This window comes from Drosophila suzukii, chromosome X (assembly GCF_043229965.1).
Source record: "Drosophila suzukii chromosome X, CBGP_Dsuzu_IsoJpt1.0, whole genome shotgun sequence".
NCBI classification, from domain to species: domain Eukaryota; kingdom Metazoa; phylum Arthropoda; class Insecta; order Diptera; family Drosophilidae; genus Drosophila; species Drosophila suzukii.
In genome coordinates this window covers 29,371,410-29,393,451 of record NC_092084.1, presented here as the reverse complement: position 1 = coordinate 29,393,451, position 22,042 = coordinate 29,371,410, and the positions used below count along the sequence as shown (strand labels likewise).

Genomic DNA, 22,042 nt, shown 5'->3' with positions numbered 1-22,042 from the left:
ATGGTTTTCAGAACAAGCTTAACATTTTACGTTACATTTTTTTCATGGTTTTTCCATGGCCAGTAAGATAGGAAAGGCGAACGATGGATAGGAAGAGTGACCCAAATATGTTTGCACAAATGAGTTTGGCGGGCATTAAATGATTTGTTTGCACGGCACGAAATCGAATTAAAGACGGAAAAAGGGGCAACTGAGTGGGTAAGCTACCCACCGTTCACCAGGTGGGCGTACCACGTTTGCAATTTGTCGTCTGCGGCGGAAATTTACATGGAAGCCAATCCAAAAAAATCGGAGAAATCAGAAGAACCAGCGAACAGAGGAAAAAACAAGTAGCTTATTTTATCGTCCCCTCACATTCTGTCTATAAATAAATTAGCATGGCAAACAAGTTGGCAGAGTGTTGGTGTGCGGCTTGTTACGGCTAAAAACCTGTTTCCGCAATGAGCTTGTTTCCTGTCCGCAAGGACATAGTTCCTGCTGCTGGGACGCTGTTGCCGCTGCTGCTGCTGCTCCTGCTGCTCCTGTCATTGACAAGTTGACTATAAAAACTAAATGCGCTGCCCAACACTGGACACATTTCCCATCGCCCGCCGAAAAGAGAGGCGAGGCAGCAGCAGACAAAAAAATGAAGGGAAAAAAAATCTAATTTCCTGTGAACAACATAAAGTAAATGTTTCAGAACTGACGCCCCAGGATTGTGCAGCCAGCAAGGGGGAATGATGATAGTGACGAAGGGGGCTTAGAGCTGGCGGTATCGGGGGCTAGGAAGCCCCCAGGCCATGTGTGTCAGTGGATGTGTGTGTTTGACAACATGGCCGTAGAAACAAATGCGCTACTTCGGCCCGCCATTTGCCATTTTTGGTAACGAAGTGTATGGTGGGAACGGGGGCCTTTCGCATAAGTTATGAGTTCCTCCGTCCGCTGAGCGGAGCTCATCCACCCACTGCCCCATGCACCCAGAGAAAAAGGTATTCCACATTTCAGCACCGCGAGAGCACGCCGAGCGATGTCTTAATAAAAATACCTTTGGTACTTATGCGATACGTTTATTTGTTATTTATCTTTAACGCACATGGTTCGATTACTATGTACTTGTCTAACCAAAAGAAAGCTTTGTCGAATATTTTACAGTATGGGGATAGTATTTTTAGAAGTGTATACCTATCCCTACCTCCATTCCCCACCCCTGCCAATCCGCTGAAACTGGCATGAAACATGTGACCGAAGCGAAAAATGGGAGGGCTGACCAAAAGACGCCCCCTGTCGGCTGCAGATGAAACCGCAGCACCGATCTCCGCCGCCTGCAATCCCCTTCCTATCCCTCACCACCCACAAAAAAAATTAAAATCGGGTAGGAAAAAAGAAAAGAGATCAAACCCAACACAGCAAAATAATCAAAAATGGCGTACAGAGCGCTTAGGAAAAAGTGGCGCAGAAATTATTTTGGCACGAGACAATTTTAGTGTTTTTCGCGTTCACACTAAAAAATTTGGTGGTAAAATGGACCCATGCACATAGATTAGTAACTATAAAAAATTGTACTTTACTATTTTAAATGGTTGCGTATGTATTTGTTGTTGCTTTGATAACTATTTAATAGTTATGCCACTATTAACATTGTTAAGTTCACGTGATGTATGTATTTTGATATTTCAATAGTAATGTGATGTTTACTATTCCAAACTGGGTCAATCGTCTCTTACACCTAGACACCAAGCAAAACTCTGAAAAGTTAAGACGTCTTATCATTTTATTGGTCAATTTTACTAACCGATTTTTATACCCTTGCAGAGGGTATAATGACTCTAGTAAGAAGTTTGCAACGCACTGAAGGCGCGTTTCCGACCCGATAAAGTATATAGAATCAACAAAAAAAAATTTAAATGTAAACAAATTATAACTTTGGTGTTTTTTGACATATTCACTTTTACTGGTATTATTACTGTTTTTAAATATTTCAGAATTTCTAATTCAAAATCTGGCGACTTCATTATATAGCTGTCATAGGAACGATCGGATAATTAATGTCAAAATAATTCAAAGACCGCTATATTTCGATTATTTACGGTAGTAATAAATATGGAACATTATCTTCATATTACTGTAATTAGTTTTTAGTTTTCCTAAAATCGGAAAGCTCTGTGCATACAATGCTCCCACGATAACGACCTGCAGGTTCGGCTTGCTGAAGTTAGCTCCCTTTCTTGTTTTGTGTGTTGTTTCTCTCTGACGTTAAAGACGTGACAAAAGGAATATCAATAAAGATTTCCTTAAAAAATATAATAACAAATAAGAAAGCTTAACCCAACAAATTTGATTGGTAAAATTTACCAATGCAAATAGCTTAGTAGCTGTACAAAATTTTACTTTACTATTAAAAATGTTTGTATATGTATTTGTTTTTACTTTCTTTACTATTTAATTGTTAGGCCACTATTAACATAGTTACGTTCACGTGATGTGTGTATTTTGTTATTGCAATTGTAAATAGTTGAATAACTATCCATATTAGTTATCCTACCGCAAAGTCTTTCACACAAAGTATGCAACAATACCTTTAAAAATTTTCTCCAATGTGTTGTTTATAATTCAAAACTGGGTCTAGCGTCACGTTCACCTAGACTCCCAAGCAATACTCTGAAAAGTAAAGACTTTACTTAAAAACTAAAATTCCACACTAGCTGGAAGTCACTGTGAAAATTTCAAAATGAAATTTGAAATTGCTTTTTTCTATTTTGCCTTTAAATTACCGAGCTACAAAGATGTTTCTATAAATTTTATTATTAATTTGATCAATTTTATAAGTATATATTATTAATCACTAAAATATATCTCGGAAACGATCAAAGATAGAGATTTGAGATTTCTGATTTCCGTAGCCTTGTACGCAGCGCAAGTTTGATACGCAAATAAGCCACGCCCACTTTAACGCCCACAAACCGCCCAAAACTGTGGCTCCTACTGTTTTGATGCTAGAATAAAATTTTTAACTGAAATGTATTGTTCTCATCAATACCTATCGATTAACCCTTAAAAAAAATTTGCCACGCCCACTTTAACGCCCACAAACTTCAAAAAATCGTAAATATGAACGCGGATATCTCGGAAACTATCAAAGATACAGAATTGGGATTTTAGATTTAGATTACGTAGCATTGTACGAACATGCCACGCTTACTCCAACGCCCATAAGCCGCCTGAACCTTTGGCGCCCACAATTTTCATGCTAGGAAAAATTTTAACTGATATGTATTAGTCACGTCAATACCTATCGATTGATCCAAAAAAAGTTTGCCACGCCCACTCTAACGCCCATAACGCTTTAATCTGTCTACCGCCCAAATAACCATATATTGAGACCACGGGTAGGTGGCGCATTTCAATCTCGCTTTACTGCTTGCATATCTCCATTTCCCTTTGGTCCCTTAAGCAAAGTAACGGGTATCTTCCTTGTTTTTTGTTAAGTAGAATAGTATTGTTTTTCTTGGTAACCGCAAACATTCTTAAATTGATCAAATTCAAAAATAAGACGTATTTTAACAAGTATAGTTTATGATTAAAACATATATAAAACACAATATGCGAATATTTACAAGCCGAGTACAAAGATTGCTTGAATGAAATAACACCTTTATTCAATGGCTAACTTTATAAAACTTTTAAGATTCTCAATTTTATTTTTATGCCCGTTACTCGTAGAGTAAAACAGTATACAAGATTCGTCGAAAAGTATGTAACAGGCAGAAGGAAGTGTTTCCGACCCCATAAAGTATATATATTCTTGATCAGGATCACTAGCCGAGTCGATCTAGCCATGTCCGTCTGTCCGTCTGTCCGGATGACGCTGAGATCTCGGAAACTGTAAGAGCTAGGCTATTGAGATTTGGCGTGCAGATTCCTGAGCTTCTTACGCAGCGCAAGTTTGCAGCGTGCCACGCCCACTCTAACGCCCATATCGCTTAAATCTGTCTACCGCCGGTAGGTGGCGCATTCAAATCTCGCTTTGCTGCTGGCATATCTCCATTTGCCTTTGGTCCCTAGCTGTGTGACGGGTATCTGATAGTCGAGGTACTATAGCGTTCTTCCTTGTTTAACGATCATTTTAAAATGTTATTTGTAAACTATATATTAAAGTTGTACGATTTTACAGATTGTAAGATACCAACAACCATTGTACGTCAAACGGTAGGATTAATATGATTTTCTGTGTGCCCTGCATCTACATATTTTTTATCAGGAATTACAGGAGGAACGATGGTTTTAATGAACTACTTTCCAGAATAATGCGTTTTTATAAGAGTAAAGTATAATAATGGTAAATGGTTCCTGATTGACCGTTAAATAGTTTAAATAGCCTCAAGTAAGAGCCCAGTAAATATTTGGGGAAAAAGTGAATCATATTAACTTGAATTCTCAGTTGCAAAGGCCAATAAGCCCTGTTTATTTAAAATGTTGCACCAGATTTCTTAACTAAATAATTGTCATTCAATTTTCAACTAAATTTAGTTCGGTTTATATTTACTTTGCTTTTATAAAACGCTGTATTATATTAATTATTTATGTTTGGACGGGCATCTCTCATTTCGGGCAAATGTAAAAAACACACAACAACATGAAAGGCCAACAAAATATCAATTTTATGAAAATCAAACACACAAAAATAACGCAATTAGCGGCTTGGATGGGGCAATCATAAATTGTTCCCGCCATGTGTGCGAGTGTTTGTGTGTGCGGGCTGCTTTATGAGTTTTTCGTTTTAATTTCCTCTTGTTAATGGGAAAAGCTCACTCACATAATAAATATGTATTTGATACGAAAAATGCAATTAAAATGTATGAAAAAGCGTCGAGGAAAAGCCAAGACCAAGAACGCACACACACAATGACACGGAGAGTGTGTTTTTGCGTCTGGGTATGTGTATGTGGGTACGAAAACCATTCATGCAAAACATCAAAAGCTTGCGCTCCTCGCGCATTTGCAATATTTCATAGCATATTTTTCCGGACTCGCCGGGCCTAAGAAAGTTGCAAAAATTTTCAATCGAAATACAAATGAAATTATACATACGCGTGTGTGGGGATGGTGGGGTGGTTGGGTGGTTGGGCTGGTGAGAGTGCTTTAAATGAGTTTTCGTTCATTAGCAGCCACCCACTTGGGCGGGAAAAGCCAGCCAAGTGACAGCAACAGAAGGAGAATATATGGCGAGTGGTGGCGGAAGCTCCGTTCTTCGGAGAAAGAAAGACCAAGAAATATTGTTTCCACTTTAAAAGCAATGAAAAAACTGCCGATGGGTCCAGTAAGGAAAAGCGGCAACAGTCACAGAAATATCAGTGTGAAAATGGCCCCTTTATACCGAAGCTAGAAAGACCCTACAATACAAGTTATTCGGACAAAAAAAATGTGCACTCACTATTGAAACACTAAACTGGAAAACTTTTTATTGCTCTGTAAAAATTTCTTTTATTTCCATATTTCGACGTATAAATATTTATACGACATATAAAATATTTTGGGGCTCATATTTTTCATTGAATATTTTAAGGCCGACTCACAACATACAATTTATGTTATGTCCATAACTGATCGACTTAAGATATGATGCTACCTTCAATGCACATCTCCAGAAGGGCATCTAAGTAATTTATTGACAGCCATATGATTAAAATTAAGTGCAAGCTCTCAAAGATGTCTTTGATCTAAACATAAAATGTTGACAATTTTTTCAAGCCGCTATTTACAAATATCACCCATTAGGATCAAAAACTAAATATGCAAACATGCTTATATACGTCTGTACTAACATAGTTTAATGCATACACCAAAAACACTGACGAGCTGTGTTATTATTATGAGTATGAGATGGAAAAATGAATCTAAATAGCCTGTAATATACAGCCACTTTCAAAGAAACATTTTCTCACGTCAAAGGTATTTCAATACGCCTAAGAAATTTGGTGGAAGATATAGTTTTTTTTATGGATCATTAATATAACTTAAATTTACTCTTGTTATTAGGAACAGATAAACTCCAGCTTATTTAAGACTTCACGTTCGAATACAAAACATATACTCACCTTACTTCCAGACATAAGCTAAATCGCATTATCCACAAGTATGGTATAAAAAATGTACACAACCAAAATATAAAGTAGTTTGTGGAATCTGAGCTTGACTTTGACGCCTGAATTCAACGCCTTCAAAATTGCCCGGCGAAAAGCGGCAGTCCCTCCTGCCAAACATCCTTTGCCATTTTCCCGCGACTTCCTCACTTTCCCCGTCTTTTACCTCTTCCGGTTGCCTGCCCATTGCAAAGCTGTGTAACGCGACTTACTGTTCATAAACATTTGACGACAACGCAACAGCCGGCAAGCACGGGAATTCTTCTACCCAGATTTCTATCCCATTTTTCCCATTCTTTCTCATTCCCCCACCCATTTCTCCACTTTTTAGGCCCCTTTCCTCAATCTAGATGCCTGCGGCCTTTGCACATGCGATTTCCTTATTGTTGCCATTATGTGATCTGCTAAAGGAGGAAACTGAAGCTTTCTCAAGCCACCCTGAACTCCCTGAAGACACCCTTCCAGCCCCCTCTACCATTGATGGCCCCGCTTCAGAAAAATTCCCCTGAGCTTCCGACAGGAAGGCATCGAAGAAAGCCACTTCCGACTCTTTCGCAGCCGCTCTCTTTTTCTCTCCTTTAGTGGATTGTGCCCAAAGTGCAAACGGAAATGGGAGGGGTTACGGAAGGGAGTTCTGAAAGAGAAAAAGGAGTGGAGAGGGTACGAAAGAAGAGAAGACTACATGCCATGCAACATTAAAGGCCCAACCGCATTGTTAAGCTCTGTTGTTGCTACCATTTTTATTAGCCACAATCAATCCGCTTAAGCTGAACGAAAGAAAATGATAAAAAAAGCAAAGAAGAAAAATCATTTTTCAAAAACACAAAAAACAAGAGGGAAAGCTGTAGTCGAGTGCCTCAAGAACAAGATACTCGTTACTCAGCTAACCAACTTCAAAATAAATACATTTAACTACGAGTGGGGTCGAAGGAACTTCGATTTGTTAAGTCTTTATGTACCATACATTTTTACTACTGGCTATGACGTTATTCGATTAAAAATTAAAACAAGAGAGAACGCTATAGTCGATTGTGTCGACTATCAGATACCCGTTAATTGAAAATTGATTTAAGTTAATTTAAAATGTTACGATGACCATACGAGAGTTAGTCGTAGCCCAACGGAAAAACAGAAACAATTACAGCGCTGTTACACAAATTCTACAAATTTTCGGTCCTTTTGCTGCCCTTTAGTGCTTTTCAACACTGGGTAAACGATCTACCGTATCATTTTTTTTTTTGCTTATGTGAAATCGCCGTGGATCAGAATGGAGAGAGGGCTAATGTATCGAGGAGCACCCCTCCCGCGCCCGTACCTGTGTTTTTTAGCAATTAAAATTTTACATTAACTTAATTGGATAATTGCATTTTTTATTGAATTTTTTTTGAGAAGACAGAGAGGGAGACGCAAAGGACAAGTTGCTTAAATTATTAATTATTCAATAGAATAAGTTAGCCGCGCTCTCTGCTTTCTTCAAAAAGTAAGACTACCCGGCCGCGAAGTATGTTTTCTCAAAACTAGCAATGCAGCTAGAAAACCTTATCCTACAAAAGGACTCCATAAAATAGTTTGTCCTTCTAAATAAAAGTAAATGACTTTTCTATTCAAAACACATGCCCTAAGATGAATTTTGTGACATACATCCCATATTTATTTCATATTTTAATAGAGAATAATTCAAACGTTGCACTAATATTGTATTCTAATTTCGGTATGACCCATTTGGCAGTAATCTTGAATCGTTAACACTTCACTTGGCCCTAACCGAATTGCAAATTCATTGAGCTGCCTTTCGACGCACCTCTCCCTAACCATTAGTTCAGCACTCTAACTGCCTTTAACTCTTTCCAACTCCTATTGAAAATGTTGTGGGTGGAGCTGGCGATGCCGCATTGAACGCCAAATGACCATTATGTGTTGCACTGGGCCACTTGATTTGTGCGGTCTGGTTCGGTTCCAGTTCATAGAAAAAAGTGATTCGTGATTTAGATCTGCTTAACTTTCGTACCCGTTGACACTGCCCTCACAGTTTTGGTCGAAATGGACGAAATGGAAGTTAAATTCTTGCCTATTGAAGCGAATTATCTCCAATGACTCATTGCATGCTGTCCGATATTTGCGAGTGCACAATTAGCTCTGTTTCACAAGATTACGGTTTCAACCGTATGTTTGAATATATGAAATATAAATTCTACACTGTGTAGTATATTTATTCTTCATAAGTATTAATATCTGTCTCCCACTACGTTTCTACCATAACTAGTCCCTTAGAGTTAGGGCTATTTTTGTGAAACTCCCATAAAGGTAATCGGAAAATTAATAGAACAAAAATTATTTTTTGTATACCCGTTGCTCTTAAAGTGTTTGGGGAAAAGTATGTAATAGGTAGAAGGAAACGTTACCGACACTTTATTCTTTGTTCTTGATCAGGAGCTTAAGCCAATCTAGCCATTTCCGTCTGCCCGTCCGTTCTTAGTCAAATGTGTGAACGCTGTGATCTCGGAAACTATTAGAGTTAGAGAGTTGGGATTTTACTTTCAAACTTCGTAGCTTCTGATTCAGCGCATGTTTGTTAACCGAATGTTCCGCCCGAGATGTCAATTCATTCATTCAGTCAGCATTCGCCCAATATACCCTTTACTATACGAGAAATAAAAAATTGCTTTTGATTTTGACTTTGCGGATTTGAGAGTAGCAATGAAAAAGGTGGATAATTATCTATCATATTATCTCTATTGGGTCAAATGATATGATTTATTACTAAATAAAAGTCAATGGCGCCACTGTGCGACGGGTATTAAAAGTTGCCCAACAAGTATGGCATGGCAAAAGGGATCAGGACAAGTGTTTTCCGCTGCCTCGCTGATGAAAATTGAATGCGCACATGCACAGGGGAAAAGTGAAAAGGTTTGTTTAATTAGTACGTTCTTGATTTAACGTGACTTCCGATATTTTATTGGATGTTGTATATGGTAATATAATACATCGAAAACGGACCTTTTTGTGTAGGTTATATTATATATTATATATATTATATTATACAATTGTGACAAAACATATTTTATAAGCCAAACCCTCAAATGTAGTACACTTTTTCTCAGTGAACCTGTTCATATGTGTGTTTTTGCTGCTCGAGAAAATATGACGCAATAAAGGTTTGCACTCTTGCGACGCGAGTGCGATTTTAAAGGCTCCTGTTGAGTTTCAGTGTTCTTTTTGCATATGCAGATTCATTGGGCTTGCGGGCTGTTGAAAAAGTGGTTCAAACCGCCGAAAAGAGGGAGAGGGAAGGAAATACCCCCCCAGGAAGTTTCTATCGCTGCCAATTTTTTAATTTCGAAATGGGCCCGTGGCCATTTTAAGTCAACAGCTACTGCAGTGCGAAAAGTAAGCGGTGTCGAGAAAATCCCCTTTATTTAAAGTTAACCTGGGTGTCACTCTCAGTCGTCGAAACTTTTCACTTCAATCTTTCAATGAAATGCACAATTAATAAAGTTTGCTGAATTAAAGAAGATATAGCGCAGACACACGTTTTCTTACACATATGTTTTGAGAAGTTGAGTAACTCCTTATAAATTGCAGCGGCAATTATGCATGGTGGCCTGCCGGATACCAGATACGCGCCGAGTTAGCGCGTAGTAACGGCACGGCGAATATATTTTGAAAAGTGAGAATTTGGAGATTAGGAAGTTGGAAGATGAGAATTTGGAGAGAGAAGTTGGAGAGTAAGAAAGAGGAGAATGAGAGTGTGGAGGACGAGAAGTTGGAGAAAGAGCGCTTGGAGAAAGAGAGCTTTGAGAGAGTGGAGACCAGGGTTCGCATTTAATACTCCGTAGCAGTGATGCAAGGTAGCCTAGTGGCTATTTCTGGCCACTTTTAAAAAAAATGTGTATCTTTTTTTTTAATTTGCTGTTAGCCAAAAATGTAGCCATTTTTAAATTTTTCTGTAATATACTCTTCTTTTTTACAAATTTTTGCTCTGACTGAGCTAGTTCCGATTAATAGTGGTTCAAAATAACTGAGTGGTTCGTGTATGTGAACTACTTGAGATCGTTTGGTCACTCTTTACATTTTTTGCGGTGTGCTTGGCTTGTTAAAGTGGTGTGTTAAAGATGCCTAAAGTACAATATAAGCAAAGTTTTCGTGATGCCTGGCTGCAGGATGAAGAATTTAAAGACTGGATTCGCAGAAAGTGTACAAATCCACAAAGAGCCTATTACGCATACTGCAAATCAACAATAAGCGCCAAAATTTATGAAGTCCGCCACTACGCCGCTTAAAAAACAAGTGGTTGTGATGGACGCAGTTACTCAAAAAAATAAGTTGTCGCTCTTCAGACAGTCGACGAAAACCGAGGACACAGAGTAGGAATCTATATAGAGACACCATTTGCTCTGCCCGAACCTCTGCTGAGAGCCAATTCAAGGTCAAGTTTGAAGCTAACTTCGATTTTTAAACGCACCCAACAAGTGCGAAGCAACAGCAATAGTGGTGAGGATCAATTACAAAAACAAAACAGTGAGTAAGAGCGGTGCAGACATATAATTTTCCATGAAACTCACCACGGGAAGGAGTTACAAGGTCCCATCGAACATTTAAAAAACTAGGGAAATTATCTGTTTTCGCCTAGGTGGCATCATTGGCAAAGTCTCAAAAGAAAGCGGCAGAGCAAGAGCAGATACAGAGAAGAGCAATATATAAAGATTCATACTCTATGCAACGGCTTAGCAAGTCCTGCAACAAGCATAGAGTTTTGGGTCAATTGATAGGTATTGACGAGACTAATGCTTTTCAGTTACAATTTTTTTTCTTGTGGGCGCCCCAGGATTGGGCGGTTTGTAGGCGTTAGAGTGGGCGTGGCATATTCGCGTAACAAACTTGCGCTGTATACAAGGCTACGGAATCTAAATCTGAAGCCCCAATTCTCTATCTTTGATAGTTTCCGAGGTATCCGCGTTCATACTTACGATTTTTTTAAGTTTGAAAATTTTTATTTTAGTATTAGCTGTAGGAGCCACAGTTTTGGGCGGTTTGTGGGCGTAAGAGTGCTCTACAAGTAACGGGTATAAAAAGGCCGTTCTCTATTTATATATGGCATACTTACAAAGTGTACTCTTTTGCAACCTTGTTGAAACCATTAATTTTATTTGAACAAACTAGTTTGTTTGGCAACTTAACTTTAATATTTCATGTTAGCATAGACTACTCATTATTTTCAAAATCTAGAAGTATTAAACATATGCATCTGGATTTCTACAGGTAAAGTAAAAACGTAAAATTCACTCAATCCACTAATCTTACAAAACATTTATCATTGAATTTTCATAGTGTATATATACTATTATTTTCTATTTGTTTTTTGGTCTCACCCTGAATTTGATCATTATTATTGCTATAGTGTGTCTGGCTTATTCAGACAGATTTCGCAGCCACACGTGGGTCTCCTTGGAAAGCCGCGTACTCACCCTTCCGGCTTTGTGACCCCGGGAAGTCCCGATTGGCGCAAAGTACTTGACCATGTCGCGCTTATTTGGCTGCCTGCTGTTTTGGTTCGCCGTCTAATAAGCTAAGAGGCATGGTAATGCCCTTAAGTCGATAATTAGTGGAATTGTTGTGGTTGACTGACGAATGCTCCGTTAACCAATGTTATCGCATTGGGACTGAGCGGAGTTGCCGTTGCCTGCTTGATGCATTTTCCGGGCGATAAATTATGAGGACTATTACACTCATAGAAATAATATTCTTAGTATAAGAAAATCGATCCGAAATAAAATTTTGCGAAAAATTCGACATAAACTCAGGTCAGGTTACCATAATAAACTTCTTAGGGTTAATATTTCTGAACTCAAAAATAAAATCGTTATCAATATGCCCCTATTTAGGTGTCAATATGAACCTACTGAGTGGTAATACATCTCTGATACTAAGATCATCAAATTGACACCTATTGTGGTGTCAACGTGATATTTTCGAAAATATCAATTACACTTTTAAAACTTATTTAGAATCCAATTGATGCCAACTATTTTATCCGCCTTTATTTAATTGACACTCCGAGAGATTTTTTAAGTGTAGCTTTCTAACATTTAGGGTGAATTTACCTTTTCGTTCGAAAATGGGTAGCCTAGCGGTCTAGTGCCTTATGAATTGCACTTTGCACATTAATCTGAACAAAGTGAGTTTAAGTTCTCGAGGGGCAAAGTTGTTTTTTTGGCCCAAGTTTTGTTAACTACATTTACTAATAAGTTCCTTAAAACACGATCGTTAAAATAATTAAAAATATAAAATTTAAAATAATATTACAACGGCCCTGCCATCTCAGAACAAATCGATTTGCTGCTTGCATATCTCCATCTCGCATGCGCTCCCTTCAGTTGAACAACGGTGAAGCGAAGCACTCAATAGTCATATCTTGCTTTTTAATTAAAACAAGAGAAAACGCTATAGACGATGTTTCCGACTATCAGATACCCGTTACTCAGCCAAAGGGAGTCGAGGTATCACACCACGTGTTAGTTAAAACAGCCGTCGTCGGAAAGAATGTAACAGGGAAGGAAGCCTTACCGACCCTATATATATTCTTGATCAACATCACTAGAAGAGTCTATCTAGCCATGTCCGTCTGTCCATTTCTACGCGAACTAGTCTATTTAAGGCTATCGGGATAAAACCTTCTCAAAAAGTCTTTTTTCTATTGCAGGTGGTATGTAAGTCGGGACGAGCTGGATCACACAGCTATATCCAATAGCTCCCATATAAATGATCGGAAAAATAATGAAAAAAAGAGAGAACGCTATAGTCGATGCCATCGACTATCAAATACCTGTTTCTCAGCTATGGGGAGTGCGAGGGAGATGTAGATATGCGAAGCGATTGTTTCCAAGTTTGGACACTTAATGTGCTTATAATTTTTTAATGATTTTTGGCATGCAGATGGGTATTTTAATTAAGAAATATTTTTTCAAAATATTATAAGATGGCAGGTTTTAGAATTATGGACGTTGGGTGGGCGCGGCTGAAAAAAACTCGCGCTGTGCAAAAAGCTCAAGAATCTACATGCCAAATCCCAATATTCAATTTTTTATATTTTCCGAGATCTCAGCGACAAACAGGCTTGGCTAGATCGACTCCGCTAGTGATCTTGATCAATAATTACTCATCGTAATGTAAGAGCGATGAAACATAATGCTTTCTCGGAATTGTTTTTACAGCATAACATATTTTTTTGAAAATAACATCCCGAGATAATGGCTTTTAAAGTTTAAAGTTTGTTGCTTAGGTATCCAGGGGTAATTCGGTTACGGTTCGATCGGCAAGAGTTTGATTGGAAAAAATTTCTGAAAATAATATAGCAAGAAAATGAAATGAATGATTTTTTAATATTCCACAAAGATGCTACCAGCTTAAGCACACTATTACGCTTTCACAGCTTTTTCTCCCATAGCCATCGACATTTTTAAAGAGTTTCTAACCCTTTGTGTTACCTATCGATTGGTGTGTCACTCTTTACTTTATTTGGCAGTTCGTCACTACGTGGACTCTCGTCCACAGTGATATTTTAGCAAAAAAAAAGAGAAAACAAACTTTGGCCTCAAACGGTCATTCAAACCTTCAGCTCATTCCACCACCTGAAAGAAACCGATTCGCGAACTTTAGCATTGACAGCCAAATTTATAGTGCTCACAGTCCGGATTTAAGTATAAGCAAATATTCGTTTAGGCGGCAGTTTCTTAAACTAATCATCCCATTTAACTTTTATTAATACTATAATTATTTAAATTTTTATATTTATATTTAACCATCGGCATTTGCTTTCCTTTTCTCTCTTGCAGCTCGGTGGATCCCACGTGACCGTTAAGGTGAGTTGAAGGCATTGCAAATATGCAGCACCCAACTAGAGAATTGCCCGACAGCTAAGATATAGATACGGATACCCGGCTGCAGATACATTTTGAAATACCAGACCAAGATACTCATCCGAGACAGCTGTCTTGGCATTTTAAGTGACCGGACTCCACTTTCCCCGACGTTTCTTGGCCCTTTCTTTTAGCCGCCTTACGATAACATAAGCAATCGACCCAAAAACTTGGTCAACTGGCAATAAAATTAAAAGCGAAAAAAGTTCAAGACCAACGACAGCTTCTGCGGAAAATCTGGGGGTTGAGAAGAACGGTGGCCTTGCGCGGGCTGGAAAAGTTCCCCGTCAAAGTCCAAGCGTGACTGGCATCGGAAAACCTACGCGGTCGCCGTTCGAAAGTCGGAGTTGGTTTATAAAACGCTTTGTACGCTCAAACAGACACAGTAATTGGCGATACACACACAGGGTACAGCTCTGTGAAATACCCCTGCTTTGTTTCACGTGGTAGTCGGCAGTATACTACATAATTCTAGATATGTATGTGGTCTAAGTGACCGACAGCTGGGTGTTCTTTGAGGGAATAATCGGTTTAATTTCGATTACCGATTATTACAAAATGATCCCATTGCGTATCAAAATAAAAATTTAAAATAAGAAAAATTTTAAATAAAATAAGTTGTTATAATACTCTTAGAGAAAAAAATATATTGCATTTGGGGAAAAATATGTAACAGGTAGAAGGAAGCGTTTCCGACCCCATAAAGTGGTTATATTTTCGATCACTAGCCGAGTGTAAGCGCGAATGTGTCACGCCCATTCTAACGCCCACAATCCAACCACAATTTTTGCTCCTACAGATTAATTGCTAGAATACAAATACTAACGGAAATGTATTGCACTCATCAATACCTATTAATTGACCCAAAAAATGTTGCCACGCTAACTAAAAAAAAGCACATACCGCGCAAAATCGTTCGTATAAACGCTTATATCTCAGAAGCTTTGAAAGCTAGAACGTTGCAGAGTGTTATATATCGCTAGTCAATACCTACCAGCACACCGAAAATTGTTCAAATCGAACCATTATTTCATATTTAATGAGAACATCATCAATGCGACGTCACAGTCAGTGGATAAAAGTGTAAAATGTGCGAGGTACTTGACTGTAGCCTTCCCTCTTGTTTTTTTTAACACGTCCACTTTAACCTCCATAGACGCCCTCAACGCTAAAATCTGTCAGGCGCCCGCATTTTTAAATATTTTTGTAAGAGCACGTTGGAATGGGGTTTTGTCAATACCGATCCTTTTAAAATCAAACTCTGTCCATTTTATAATATTAAAAATCACTTCGATTTTTCCTTCGATAAAGACGGTCCTTTTTCGAGCGTAAACAAAATAGTTTTTTAGCGCTTTAAGAATACAAATTTTAAAAAAACTGAAAGATTCATATTAGTCGACTATCAAATACCCGTTGCTCTGTTTCAAATATAATCAAACAAAAACACCTCTTAACGAGGTAAGAAACATACCTTCAACATACAAAAGTTGTGCACACAGAGATAAGATTCCGGGGCAATTCTATTGGCTGATGTCAGCGCCACGGCACCTAGCGGACGGTAGCGACACTACTGACCATGCCAATGCCTCGTACTGCGATTGGTACGATTGTTCGCATTTAGATAGGAATATATCAATCAAATCAATTTTATCTCACACTGAAACAACGTCTTCAAAAGTGTTGGCGCCAGACAGATCTTAGCTTTATGTGCGCTTGAACTTTGTATCACCGAGGTCACAGCGTTCATAAGGACAGAAGGATATGCGGACATGGCTAGATCGACTCGGCTAGTGATCCTGATCAAGATTATATGTACTTTATAGGGTCGGAAACGGTTCCTTCTGCATGTTACATACTTTCCGACGAATCTTATGTACACAGAGAAAATTTTGACGTTCTCATCTGAGTTAAAAATGTTCTTAAAAATAGAACGACATTTTTAAGTTGAAAATGTTTTAATTTTGCTCGAATCAAGTAGAACTGGCGATATTTAAGTACATTGAACAAATAAGCTATTAGTTCAGTCCTTAGTGTATACTTATTAATAAGTTGTTAAATAAACTCAATTTAACTTTTCTCTTCTCACCATTTCGTTCTTATATTGATACCAAAATGTACTTACACGGCTTTTAAGAACGAATGTTCTCAATTCAAGAACAATGTTCTCAATTCAAGAACAATGTTCTCAATTCAGGAATACTGTTCTCAATTCAAGAATGATGTTCTTGGATAGTTTTCTCTGTGTACCCGTTTACTCGACGAGAAACTGGTATAAATAGCATATTTTAGCGTGTACAATTGCTTATAACACATTAACATCTAAAGTGTCTAACGTATTCCCAAGATATTCACTATTTTGACTTAGCACCACCGCGAACTGCATCCCTTTGGGCTTTGCTTCATGTAGGGTATTGGGAAAACTTTGGTGCCGACAACGACGCGCCTTTCATAAACTTTGAGTGTTTCTGTAACTGGCATGCACTTACTACATTCCCCTATCCTTTTCTTATATCCCCTTTTTGCCCTCACTCGCATATATTTGTATTACGCTCAGCTTTGTTAGTTCTTTTGCTTCTGCTGGTGCTTGTCGAGCGTCTTTTTCTGCTCCGCTCGTGTTCTTTTTTTATTGAGTGGCTATCCTCTGTCTGTGTACTGGAATTTTAGTGAAAAGTTATTTATTATAAAACCCAACGAAATTATGAGGGAAGTTTCCGATCTTTTTGCTGCTGCTGTGAAAAAATGTATTTCGCTGCCCAAACACTGTGCAGTCTATACAGCTCATAAATGTAGCAAGTTGGAATTGCATTTCAAAGCAATAAGCAAGTTTATTCCGTTGCCGCCGAGGTGGAGGGCAAATGGGAAAGATAGAGTAAAAACGGGCTAGCGCACACTTGAAATTCGGCTTCGTTAGCAGCTGACCAGAGACTTGGCTTTGTGTTCGAATTTCGGTCTTAAGTAAGGGTCTCAGCCGCAAATTGCATTTTCCTGTCAAATTTCGATGCAGGCATGCAAAAGTGCCGATTCCCTGAATTTTTTAAAGAGCCATAGACAGCCCAGCTGATGGCTGTGGTCGATGGATTCTATGCAGCTTTTGCTGGTCTTTTGAATGCCGCGGAATGCCACCTTTTTAAAATTCACAAAGAATAGTTGGAATAGTTTTGATAGATAGAGCAGCCACATTTAAAATGGTTACGGCTCAAAAATGGCCGCGCTCAGCAGAACCACATGTTACCTGATCACTGATGGAATTCTTACGATAGTTCTGCAACTAATTAAATGGTAAACATAGCAAAAACAAATACATAAACAACTATTTTAAATAGTAAAGTAATATTTAATATTTTTACTTGAGTTTTTGTCTTCAGCATTATTTCAACATAATGTATTGAACGACGTCCTGAATTTTCGATAAGTTAATTGAACGATTATTAATTGATATGCAAATCGCTGACAAATTTACACATATCAATATTTTAAAAATTCTAGATATACTTAGGCAGATCCTATAGTGTTAAAATCACAAGGGAGCAATAACGTAATAATCGGCAGCCATTTATTTTATTTGAAATTCGTAAGTTGAAAAACGGGAATCCAATAGAGGATCTAGACAATAGCGTCCCTTCTTACTTAAGCTTTTTCTAGTTTTTAGCTTGCGATATCATTTGCAATACAATTTTCAAAACGTTCTGGAATCAAAAACTGCTCTTAAACTGTTCTTGCCAAAAATTATTATTTAAAAAATTTAAAAATTGGAAAGCTGCAAAAATATATTCGCAAGAGTTTTGTAGGAGTTCGTTGGTTAAATTTAAAGAAAGATAAAATTTACAGAGCATTGCGAAAGCCAGCTTTTTAAACATTTTTTTAATTTTTTGGAATGAAGGGGATTAATTATACTAGTTTACAGCCGAAATGCCCCTAAGCCGTTGATGATAAATAAGGTTAGTGTAATACCCCTTGATCACGACAGTGTAATTTAAATTCCTTTACGATTTTTTTAAAGATTTTTAAAATAACATATATCTAGCAATGTCCGTCTGTCTGTGTGGGCCGCCGCCCACAAAAGCTCTTATCGCTTAAATCTGATATATTTGTATTAATATTTTTGTACTCATTAAGCTATAAGCGAATTATGAAATCGACGCTAGGTGAAGCTCGTGTGCTATCCTGAAAACAGCCTCTTTTCAGCAACGGGTATCTGATAGTCGTTGCGCTGATAATTATTTCCAGTTCGAGCAAGATGATATCTACCCCAAGGTACGCTTTTAGATAATCTATGCTACGTGTCAGCTTGGTTTCATAAAGACATACAAAAAACACTTTTATTAACTTTAAACACCCTTAAATGAAGCCATTTATTTATGTGTCCTAAATATAAATGCACAAACGCTAAACCTTATGTCTTTAAAAAGGGAACCTCCTGATGAAAGTGCACCATGTGTAAACGACACAATCGAACATATTTTTGCCTAATACCATTCAGCTTGAATTTATTTCAATGGACATAGGAGTATCAGACCTCTAGTAAAAAAATTTGTTTTTAGCTGTGACAAATGCACCCGATGCACATCATTTTTTGTGACATCTGACGATGATAAATCAAACTTCATTTAACATTTAACCTACAAAGAGCGTCAAGAGCGATTTAATTTGATTTTATAAATGTCGCTGCATATTGATTAATTGTAAAAACGGAATCGGCATCTGAAAGACTGAGTGCATCAGCTTAATGAATTTTCACTTCATCGAGAGTCACAAAGAAGTAATTACCTAATGTAAAGGAGACGACGGAGAAGGATGGGCATGTCACATTCCCCAACCGCAAAATCAAAGCTCCTTCAGCGTCCTTTCCTCTCAAACAGACACCCAGGGTACACAAGCAAAATGCCGGACAGCAGGATCACAGGTTGAGTGACTGGATGACTGGATGACTGAATGTCTGGATGACTGGATGATGGCTTCAGCCATTTCGTCCTGGTGGCCAGCACTTGTAGCCATTCTCCTGCTAAGCAGGCCGACACCAAAGCCAAATGAGTTCAGTGCCCGCAGGCAGAGATAAAAGAGGGACAATAGCAAGGGAAGTCGGACGGGGAAACTGGCGGAAAATGGGGAAAGTTTGGGAAAACCAAGGAGGGTTAGCTACAAGCCATAGATTTACTGGCTACGCAGACCGATTTAATACCTAGCCCATTCGCTTAAGAGTTATTTGTTCTGCAGTAGTAGCACAAATAGGTAAACCCAGAGAAATTATGAACACAATTTAGGGTCATGCATAACCTGCTTAAAAATTGTTGGGCTTTTGCCCAAAACATTTTAGGTTACGAACAGCCAAAAATTATTTCGTTCTACAAAAAAATATTTGAAGAATAATGTTTTAATACTATGAGGTGACCCACCACTTGTTCCCATAAGCCAAGCCCATATGATTTTCTTTCGTGACAAATTGCTTAAGTAAGTTCAAGCAAATAATTTTTGTACTATGTATAGTACTTTTAGGCAGCCAATTACCTAAAATCTAGGCCATAAATTGCCCATAGAAACCTAGAATACGATTTAAGCCAAGGTGGTTTTTCGGTATAACTTTTAAGCATTCAAAATTTTTATAATATAACTATTTCCTTTGGTTTTCCCAATGAAGATACAAAACTTAAAAACCCTAACAAGGAGGAACAGGATAGGCGATTGCTCAGACTATCATCCTAACTACACCCAGAAAAATAAATGAACTAAAATGCCCAAAAATGGCCTAGAATTTAGGTATGTTAAAATTGGCCTAACCGAGGAGCTAAGTCCATGTAGTATTCAATGACCTAACATTTTAGGTCACTAATGGCCTAAAATGTATGCAATTTTATCCTAGATTTGAGGTAATAGGATGCCTAAAAATAGTATTTAGGTACAAAAATAATTTGTTGGAACTAAAGAAAACATTTTGCCACGAAATAAAATCATATGAACTTTGCTTTGCGTCACTTTTTGTTCTTAGGGTTCGAAGTTCGAGTCCGGCCCAAAGCACATTTTATTTTACTTTTCTTTTCTAATTAGTTAATCTAATATATATTTTTTAATACAATAGTTATAGTTAAATTTCCTAAGAAAAAAAAAAATTTGAGCTGCGCAGGAAGCCCATCTGCGTGCTTAATCTCAACATTCTAGCTTTTATAGTTTCTAATATCAATCATACCCAATGTACACTCATACAGACAGACGGACATGACTAGATGGACTAGGCTGGCTTCACCTATTGTAATCTAGTAAGTCCTTTTACTCTACGAGTAACAAGTGTAATTAGTGACTATAAATATAATAACAACAAAAACTGTCGACAATCTGAGGATGGAATCCACAACCGTTTTGGTTACCCATAGCCAGTATTTTTGGACAATCGAACTACTTCAACTACATACTTAAATCCTAGTTGCTTATTAAATAAACTTGAGCTTCTAGTTTTTCAACCAGGAGTTTTATCTTTCAAACGCCACCAGTCCAAGATAAGTTGCCTTGTTACTTGTTTAGTAATATTAATTTTATCAACTGGCACGAATTTTCTAGTCCAAACGCATCCAGACCGATCCCGTTTGCTTTTCACTATTTCTACAAACAGCTGTTTTTGAAACTAGTTTGCACTTTTCCTGCAGGGTTTTTTTACTGACTTGGACGTGGTTATATGTATACATTTCAAGGTTTTTTTACATGAAAGCAAAGTTTGATTTATTGTACGTAACAGCTTTTTTAAGTGCAAAATTTATGAGTTACTGAAAAAATGCAGCCCTCTATCGCTTTCAAGTAAGTTGTGGTGGAAGTTATTTCGGGAAAATGGGTAATCCTAATTCAAAAATTGTTGTTATTCGATTTTTCAATTATCTTGTCTCTTACGACAAAGTTTTTAATGTTTCGAGTACAGAGCAAATGGCAAAGGTTTAGAAAAGCATAACAATTGTTATACTCGTTACTCGTAGAGTAAAAGGGTATACTAGATTCGTCGGAAAGTATGTAACAGGCAGAAGGAAGCGTTTCCGACCCCATAAAGTATATATATTCTTGATCAGGATCACTAGCCGAGTCGATCTAGCCATGTCCGTCTGTCCGTCTGTCCGTCTGTCTGTCCGGATGAACGCTGAGATCTCGGAAACTATGAGAGCTAGGCTATTAAAATTTGGCGTACAGATTCCTGAGCTTCTTACGCAGCGCAAGTTTGTTTCAGTAGACTGCCACGCCCACTCTAACGCCCACAAACCGCCCAAAACTGTAACTCCTACAGTTTTGATGCTAGACAGAAAATTTTAACTGAAATGTATTGTTCTCATCAATACCTATCGATTGACTTAAAAAAAAGTTTGCCACGCCCACTGAAACGCCCACAAACCACGAAAACCTGTGACGCCCACAATTTGCATGCTAGTTAAAAAATTTTAACTGAAATGTATTGGTGTCGTCAATACCTATCGATTGATCCAAAAATAAATTTTCCACGCCCACTCTAACGCCCATAACGCTTAAAACTGTCTACCGCCGGTAGGTGGCGCATTTTAATTTCGCTTTGCTGCTTGCATATCTCTTATTCCCTTTGAGTAACGGGTATCTGATAGTCGAGGTACTCGACTATAGCGTTCTTCCTTGTTTTTTTTTGTTTTGCTAAAAATTGAATTTGCAAAAATATAAAGTATCTATCGTTCAGCAACATGAACCCTATATGCCGGAAAACACTACTTCGAGGCAATCGCGTTTAATGTTTGCTGCTTAGGTCACTATAAATTCTTAAAACTGTTACCTACAGTTCTAAAAACCACTCCTGTGGCGGGTACATTGTATATAAACCCTTAAAATTCCAGGCAAATTGTACAAAAATGCAGCTCGAATCAGAGTGCAAGAAAAGGCATTGGACGCTTTTCGCTGAGGTTGTTCGGACAACGACCACTAACCCGGACCCACCTACCGCCTACCGCTTTCCAACGATTTTCCTCCCGCTTTTTCCACTTTGCCGGCGGCTCCTAACGAGCGGCGAGTCGA

At 38.0% G+C, this 22,042-nt stretch overlaps 1 protein-coding gene across 1 annotated transcript in view; it reads left to right on the top strand.

Moving 5' to 3' along the window:
• Window positions 1-22,042, top strand: part of LOC108007883 (chaoptin) — a 381,371-nt gene that overhangs the window by 198,838 nt on the left and 160,491 nt on the right. Inside the window, exon 5 of the mRNA XM_017071652.4 lies at window positions 13,952-13,978. The gene's annotated coding sequence lies outside the window, so the exon portion shown is untranslated. The remainder of the gene's footprint in view (window positions 1-13,951; window positions 13,979-22,042) is intronic.